At 49.4% G+C, this 7,659-nt stretch overlaps 1 protein-coding gene across 1 annotated transcript in view; it reads left to right on the top strand.

Annotated features, from left to right (window-relative positions):
• HPCAL1 (hippocalcin-like 1) overlaps positions 1-7,659 on the top strand; it is a 120,991-nt gene that overhangs the window by 13,635 nt on the left and 99,697 nt on the right. The window lies entirely within an intron of this gene.

Raw genomic sequence — 7,659 nt, 5'->3', positions numbered from 1 at the left:
GAGTGCAGTGATGTGATCTCAGCTCACTGCATCCTCCACCTCCCGAGTTCGAGCAATTCTCCTGCCTCAACCTCCTGAGTAGCTGGGAGTGCAGGGATGCACCACCACGCCCGGCTAATTTTTGTATTTTTAGTAGAGATGGGGTTTCACCAGGTTGGCCAAGCTGGTCTCGAACTCCTGACCTCAGGTGATCCGCCCGCCTTGGCTTCCCAAAGTGCTGGGATTACAGGTGTGAACCACCGTACTCGGCCTCAACAATTATTATATATGGTTTGCCAAATCCTGGCCTGGGCACCGGGGATGCAATATAGAGCAAGACCATTGGAGGCCCTGCCCTGGCGGAGCTTGCGTTAGGGTCGTGATCCTAGACCACGTGAAGCCCACGAGGGGGCCCTGGGCTGACCCGTTCCTGGCTCGCATTCACCGTCAGCCACAGCTAAACCTCGGGGCCTGGAACCTCTCTTGTTGTCCCCATGGGACGAGTGGGCATATGCCTCGCTGGATGGACGATAACATCGCCTGTTTTGTTTGATGCGTTATTATTCAGAGGCATTTTTCAGAATGGAGAGCAGTGCATTATCAGTCTGCTTCTGATAATTTCATACACGAAAAAAATCCTATTTATGCATATTCTTGGGTCTCTCCCCATTTCTAAAGGCAGTCACTTGGTGGTTGGCTGTAAAAAGCTCTTTGCACTTCCTAGGACTTGTCAAATATTGACAAATCTTTCTCCTTCCATCTAGTTCAGCACCCGCATCCTCGAACTCACTGAAATAGAGTGTCCCACAATGGCAGCCATTGTAGGCCCCAGGTGGGTTCTACTCCCCCGCGCCTGCCCCAGACTCCCCAACCCTAGCTCATACCTGCAGAAGTTATGTCTTTGCAGTTATTGCAGGAGCAAAAGGCGGCCACTCTTTTTCTCCCGTCTGTGGGTTTGTGGTCAGCAAGGGTCTACTGCAGTCCCGGTGCTGGACAGCCTGTTTTGCCCATGCTTGTTAACTGATGGGGTCCTCAAGTGGCCTTGTGACAGGCCTGATAAGGCTGCGCATGGGTGTGGGTAGAGTTGGTGATAGCGCTGGACATTGGTGATGTGGAGAAAGTGACAGACCCCAGCCTCCACGTGCAGTCGGTGATTGGCCGGGTGGTCTTGGTTTTCTAGTGGCAAAGGATGCTGTGATCTGAATGAGAAAACAAACCTCAGGCCCCAAGTGCCGTGGGCTTAGAGACTTGAGAGGAGGCGCTTGCAACTCCATTTGGGAGGGTAAGGGCAGCCAAGAGCTGCTGTCTTGCGACTGACCCACTCCCTTACAGTATAATGGGTAGTGAATAGACCATCCTTTTTAAAGGAAAATAAATGCCTCTCTATGGAGTCTGTTCCTATCCTGCTACCCTCCCTGAAGCTTGAACAGCACCCACCCGTGCCTTCTCCATGCCGGCCCTTGGGTCTGCTGGGACCACTGCCATGCTTTTGTGGACACGGCCTTGGAGCGTCTATATCCTCATCTGTGAAATGGGAATCCCACAGCCTGCCTTTCGCAGGCTGCTTGTAATAGTTGCCATTAATCCTCTTCTAAGCTCTAAAGTGCTGTATCAGTGCAAGGACCGTCATCAGCATCATCGTTGTCCTCATCATCAGTCTTCCCATATTCACCTCCTGCTGCCCCGGCACGGGAGGGTCTGAAACTGCAGGTTTCCTTGATGGGTTCCTGGGGCTTCCCTTGTGGAAATTTGAGTTCTGAGCCTTCTGCACTTTTCCATCCCCCAGTTTGGAGTCAACCTGTATTTTTCATTTTCCCTCTGCAAGATGTCAGCCTACAGAAGAGGCCTGGAGCCTTGCAGGGGAAATGGGACTGTGTTTGCAGCAAGCCCCCGTGCCTGTGGGAGCATGCAGCCTCCTCCGTCTTTTTGTCTGCCAGGCAGGGGAGTAATTTGCTGTTATGTACCGGGCAGCCTGGGAGCTGGACTCTCAGATGAAAAATGCTTGTTCAAGCACAGACAGCCAGGCGTGGCTCAAATCAGAGCATCGATTTAGCAAGCAGCTCTGCTCAAGCAGCCAGTTGTGTGATCACCTTTTCAGGGGATGATGGGCTGAAGGGCAGGTGGGGTGGGGTGGGCAGACTAATACAGGGACCCTGTGTTTGGGAGCCTCTGTTTAAGCAGAGACCAGGCCTGCAGAGAGAATACCTGCGGAGGGAAAGGTGCTCTTACATCAGTGGGTTCCACCTGGCCCCTCGGTGGAGCTCCCATTCATTCATTCACTCACTCATTCATTCACATAGTGCCTACTATGTGCCAGTCTCTGTGCTAAGAGAATGATCCAAGTAGAAGGTCTGAAATCCTCAGGGATTTGTTTCCCACCCGATGTATGCCTTGCTAAATGGAGCAGGTCCTGGGCTCCAGGGGACTGACTCCCTGCCGCAGGTCTGGGTCTTGAATTAAGGGAGAAAGACAATGCTCATCTTCTTGGTGCCATCATTTGAGGAGAGGAGTATTTGCTTCCTGCCAACCCGCCTGCCTGGGAGGCTCTCTTGCTCCTGCAGCCCCCTGAGTCCCCCTTGCAGCTCCCAGTCTTGCTTGGGGCTGCGTCCTCCAAGAAGCCTCCTGGGCTAGCTCAGGCAGCCTGCGGAGGCACTGCTGGGTCACTGATGCCTGGGCTCCTGTGGCCTGGCTGTCTGCAGGGCATCAGTCCTGGCCTTTCACTTCCCAGACATGAGTCTTATCTTCCCACTTGTTTGGGGCCTCCCCGTGGACATGGACTGATATGGTTTGGATTTGCGTCCCCACCCAAATCTCATGTCGCATTGTAATCTCTAGTGTTGGAGGAGGAGCCTGGTGGGCGGTGAGTGGATCATGGGGGACAGAGTTCCCCTTTGCCGTTCTCATGATAGTGAGTGAGTTCTCACGAGATCTGGTTGTTTGAAAGTGTGAAGCACCTCCCCCTGCTCTCCCTTCTGCTCCAGCCAGGTAGGACGTACCTGCTGTCCCTTCTGCTGTGATTGTAAGTTTCCCAAGCTCTCCCTAGCCAGGCTTCCTGTGCAGCCTGTGGAACCGTAAGCCAATTAAACCTCTTTTCCTTATAAATTATCCAGCCTCAGGTAGTTCTTTATAGCAGTGCAAGAACGGACAGGGACCCTGTGTTTGGGAGCCTCTATTTAAGCGGAGAGCGGGCCTGGATAGAGAATCCCTGTGGAGGGAAAGGTGCTCTCACATCAGTGGGCTCCACCTGGCCCCTCGGTGGAGCTCCCATTCATTCATTCATTCATTCACTCACTCATTCATTCACATAGTACCTACTGCATGTGCCAGTCTCTGTGCTAAGAGAATGATCTGGGCAGAAGACCTGCCCTCTCAGGGCTTCTGTTTCTAGCTGGGAGCAACAACAGTAAACTAAATAAGGAGATTATGTTGTATAATATAGTAATACTTAGAAGGTGATGAGACTGTGGAAAACAATAAGTTAGTGAAGAGGGTGAGGGTATTGTATGGAGGAGGGTGAGTGTATTAGGCCATTCTCGCATTGTAATAAAGAAATACCTGAGATGGGGTGATTTATAAAGAAAAGAGATTTAATTGTCTCACGGTTCTTCAGGCTGTACAGGAAGCATGATGCTGGCATCTGCTCAGCTTCTAGGGTGGCCTTGAGAAGCTACAATAGTGGCGGAAGGTGATGGGGGAGAAGGCACGTCACATGGAGAAAGCAGAAGCAAGAGAGAGAAAAATGTGAGGTGCCACACACTTTTAAACAATCAGATCTTGTGAGAACTCACTTTCTCGAGGACAGAACCAAGGGGATGGTGTGAAACCATTCATGAGAAATTCACCTGTGCGATCCAGTCGTCTCCCACCAGGCCTCACCCCCAACAATGGGGATTACAATTCAACATGAGATGTGGATGAGACGTCCAAGCTGTATCAGTGAGAGATGCAATTTTTTCTTTTTTTCAGGGGAAAGTGTTGTTGTTGTTGTTTTAATAAAATATAATTTAGGTACCATAGACCATGAAAGTCACCATTTAAAAATGTACAATTCAGTTGCTTTTAGAATACTGGCAAAGTTGAGCACCAGTAGCTTCTAATTTCAGATCATTTTCATCACCCCAGAAGAAAATCTCATAGCCATTAGCAGTCACTCCTCAATCTCCTCGTGCCCTAGGTCCTGGAAACTAGTGATTTACTTTTGGTGTCTCTGGATTTGCCACTTCTGGACATTTTGTATCAAGGAAATCATGCACTATGAGGCCTTTTGCATCTGGCTTCCTTTACCAAGCACAGTGTTTTCATGCACTGCTGATGCTGCCTGTGTATCCGTACTGCATGCCTTTAGATGGCCGAATAATATTCCAGTGTATGGATAGACCACATTTGGTTTACCCATTCATCTGTTGATGAACATTTGGACTGTTTTCACTTTTGGCTGTTCTGAACAATGCTGTGAGGAACAATTTTTTTTTGTACAAGTGTACAAGTCTTTTTGTGGACATATGTTTTCATTTCTCTTAGGCAAACAGAGAGACGCAATTTTATTTATTTATTTTTTTAGAGACAAGGTCTTGCTCTGTTGCCCAGGCTGAAGTGCAGTGGCACCATTATAGTTCACTGTAGCCTGCAACTCTAGGGATTACATGTTCCTCCTGCCTCAGCCTCTTGAGTTGCTGGGACTACAGGCATACCCCATCATTTCTGGATAATTTTTAAATGTTTAGTAGAGATGGGTTCTTGCTAGAATGCCCAAATTGGTCTTGAACTCCTGGGCTCAAGTGATCCTCCCACCTTAGCCTTATAAAGTGCTGGGATTAGAGGCATGAACCACTGTGCCCAGCCACAGTTTTAAATAGGGTGGTCAGAGAAGGCCTCATGAGAAGGTGACATCTGAGCAAAGACTTGAAGAAAATAAGGGCAGAAGCCACATGAAAACCCCAGGAGGACAGCGGGTGCAAAGGAACAGCGAGTGCGAGGTTGCCTCCACCAAGAGGCTGGAAAATGAAAGGCTTGACTTCACCAGCTGCTCCCCCAACTGGGGGGCCCAGTGAGTTTAGGCGTCACTGGCCCTTTCTGGCTGGGGGGCAGCCTACTGGGAGAGGCTTCCCTTTCCAAATAAAGAGTCAAAGTCCCAAGAAAGGAGATTTTTGGCCCATGCATCTTCTTCCTGCCTGGAAAGCAGATGTGATTCCTGGAGATGGGGCAGCTGTTCTGTGGCTGTGAGGTTGAAATCCATGTGCTAAAGACAGGAGAGCAGAAAAAGACTGGGACCTTGATGGCATTCTTGAGCTACTGCCTGAATCTTGGATCTCCTGCACCTGGAACTTTGTTCTGTGACACAAAAAAGACCCTTTCTTATCTAAGCCACTCTTACCTAAGCCACCACTTGTCAGGTTTTATGTTGTTTGCAGCCAAATGCATTCCTCATTGATGGAATGTCCAACGTTGTCCCCAAGTCCCCCAGATAGAGTCCTGGCTGCTCAGACAGCAGGCAAGCCTGGGAGACACACTGGCCTCTTCTGCTTCCCTGTGCCTCCGTCGTGTTAAGCTGGTCTCTCAGTTGGGCATCAGGATTCAGATATCCCAGGCTGACCCTGAGGTCCACCATGACTGTGCTGCAGCCTCCACCACTGGCCGCCACATGGCGTGTTTCCAGCACAACTCCCTGACCTGGTTCCCCCGGCTCACCAGACGCGTTCCCCATGGAGTCCTAGCATGTATGCATGGGGTCACGGTGCTCCATGCTCTCAACCCTTGCTTGCAAGTTCCCGTCCAGCCTCTCAAGCCAGCTGCTCCCCTTTTTTGTTGTCCCCTGTGCACCTTGTACCCTAACTTCAGTGTTAGAGCACCTTTCAGAGGGAATGGCGTAAAAAAGCCTTTCTTTCCAGTAGACAGAGTGCCCTGGCCAGCAGGGACCAAACATTCCCATTCAGCTTTGTTTCATGCCGGGTCTGGCCCCAGGCCTGCACCCCAGGCCCTGGCAGTGGGCAAACGTTAGTGGGATTGCTGAAGGCGGTGGGCAGCTGAGGCAGTTACAGGTGTCAGCCCCAGATGAGGCTCCCCGACCTGTACCCCTTACCCTGCAGCCGGCCCCATCTCTCACAGCCCAGTGGTGTACTACCTTAGTTGAGCACCAACCACGCCTCACTCTAATGAAAATAATAAAAGCTCAAATGACCAGCACTGTCCTACTACTTTATAGGCATGACCTCAGGTAATAAGAATTAGCTCACATCCATTCATTCCACAAATATTTACGGAGTGCCTACTGTATGCCAGGGATTCTTCCAGGCACTGGGGAGACATCTCAACAACAATAACAACAACAACAGCAACAACAACAACAACAAAAATCCACGTCCTGTCAGACCTTCCATATACACTTCCACTGGCTACTTCATGGAAACATCTGGAACGTCTCATTTTTCTAGCCGTTATTTTTAAATGTGGCACAAGAACATAGTCTAAAGGATGTACTTCACCATGCAAAAGCTCTTGTCATTTCAGAAAAAGGAGAATTAAGTAAAATGTACTTCAAGAAAGTCAGTTAAGAATTTGTCCAGTTAATGAGAATTTAAAATGATTGGCTTTCATCTTGCTGTTTTCCAGGGTACCACTATCAAGAACTCACTCATCCTGTTGTTATTAAGGGTAAAACCCAGACATTTCCTTATGTAAAAGCCAATTAAAATAAATTAAATGCAAATACTGTTTCATTGTCATGTCAGTTTTGAGAACCGGATCAATCAGAGGTTGTGGAAATGCCAAAGTTGTTAAGGCTGTGGTTACCATGACAACAGCTCTACTGTGTAAGTGGTCTGTTATTTGGGAATTCTTCCTTAGGTCAGGCTAACAGTGATTTCATTTCTCAAGGAAGGGGGCGGAGCTCTCTGGAGTCAGGTCTGGGGCCAGGAGACCTGGTGAGCAAACACTGGGGTTCAGCCAGAACTACCAGTTTTGTGACCTTGGGAGACAGTCCCTTCCCCTTTTGCCTCAGTTTCCTCACTTTGGGGATAGCCGTTGCACAGCTGTGAGTATATGGTGGCCATTTAGCACTTCTCAAAAGTTGCTGCGTTAATTTTGGGGATTTCTGATTTGCCAGCTGGTTTTCAGCCTATGTTTTGGGGAAATGCAAATGATGGGAAACCACACCTGGTCCTTCCGTGTTGGTTCGAGCAGACCTTTGGAGTTCTTGGATCATCTTGGCTGGTGCCTAGTGAATACTTGCGGGGGGAGGGGGTGTTTGCTTTGCTTTGTTTTGGGGGTGGGGTTGATGGTTTTTGCATTTTGTTTGTGATGTTGGGGTTGCTGGGTTTTGTGGGGTTTTTTTGAGACAGTCTCTCTCTGTCGCCCAGGCTGGAGTGCAGTGGCATGATCTCGGTTCACTGCAGCCTCCACCTCTCAGGTTCAAGTGATTCTCTTGCCTCAGCCTCCTGAGTAGTTGGGATTACAGGCCTGTGCCACCATGCCCAGCTATTTTTTTTTTTTTTTTGTATTTGTAGTAAAGACAGGGTTTCATCATGTTGGCCAGGCTGGTGTCGAACTCCTGACCTCAAGTGATCCACCCGCCTCAACCTCCCAAAGTGTTGGGATTCTAGGTGTGAGCCACTGCGCGCAGCTGGGTTGCTGTTTTAGTTGTTTTTTTATTTTAGAGAGAGGGTTTGCTCTGTTGCCCAGGCT

This window comes from Colobus angolensis, unplaced genomic scaffold, assembly GCF_000951035.1.
Source record: "Colobus angolensis palliatus isolate OR3802 unplaced genomic scaffold, Cang.pa_1.0 Scaffold53, whole genome shotgun sequence".
Lineage (NCBI taxonomy): Eukaryota > Metazoa > Chordata > Mammalia > Primates > Cercopithecidae > Colobus > Colobus angolensis.
This window is presented reverse-complemented; position numbering and strand designations above follow the sequence as displayed.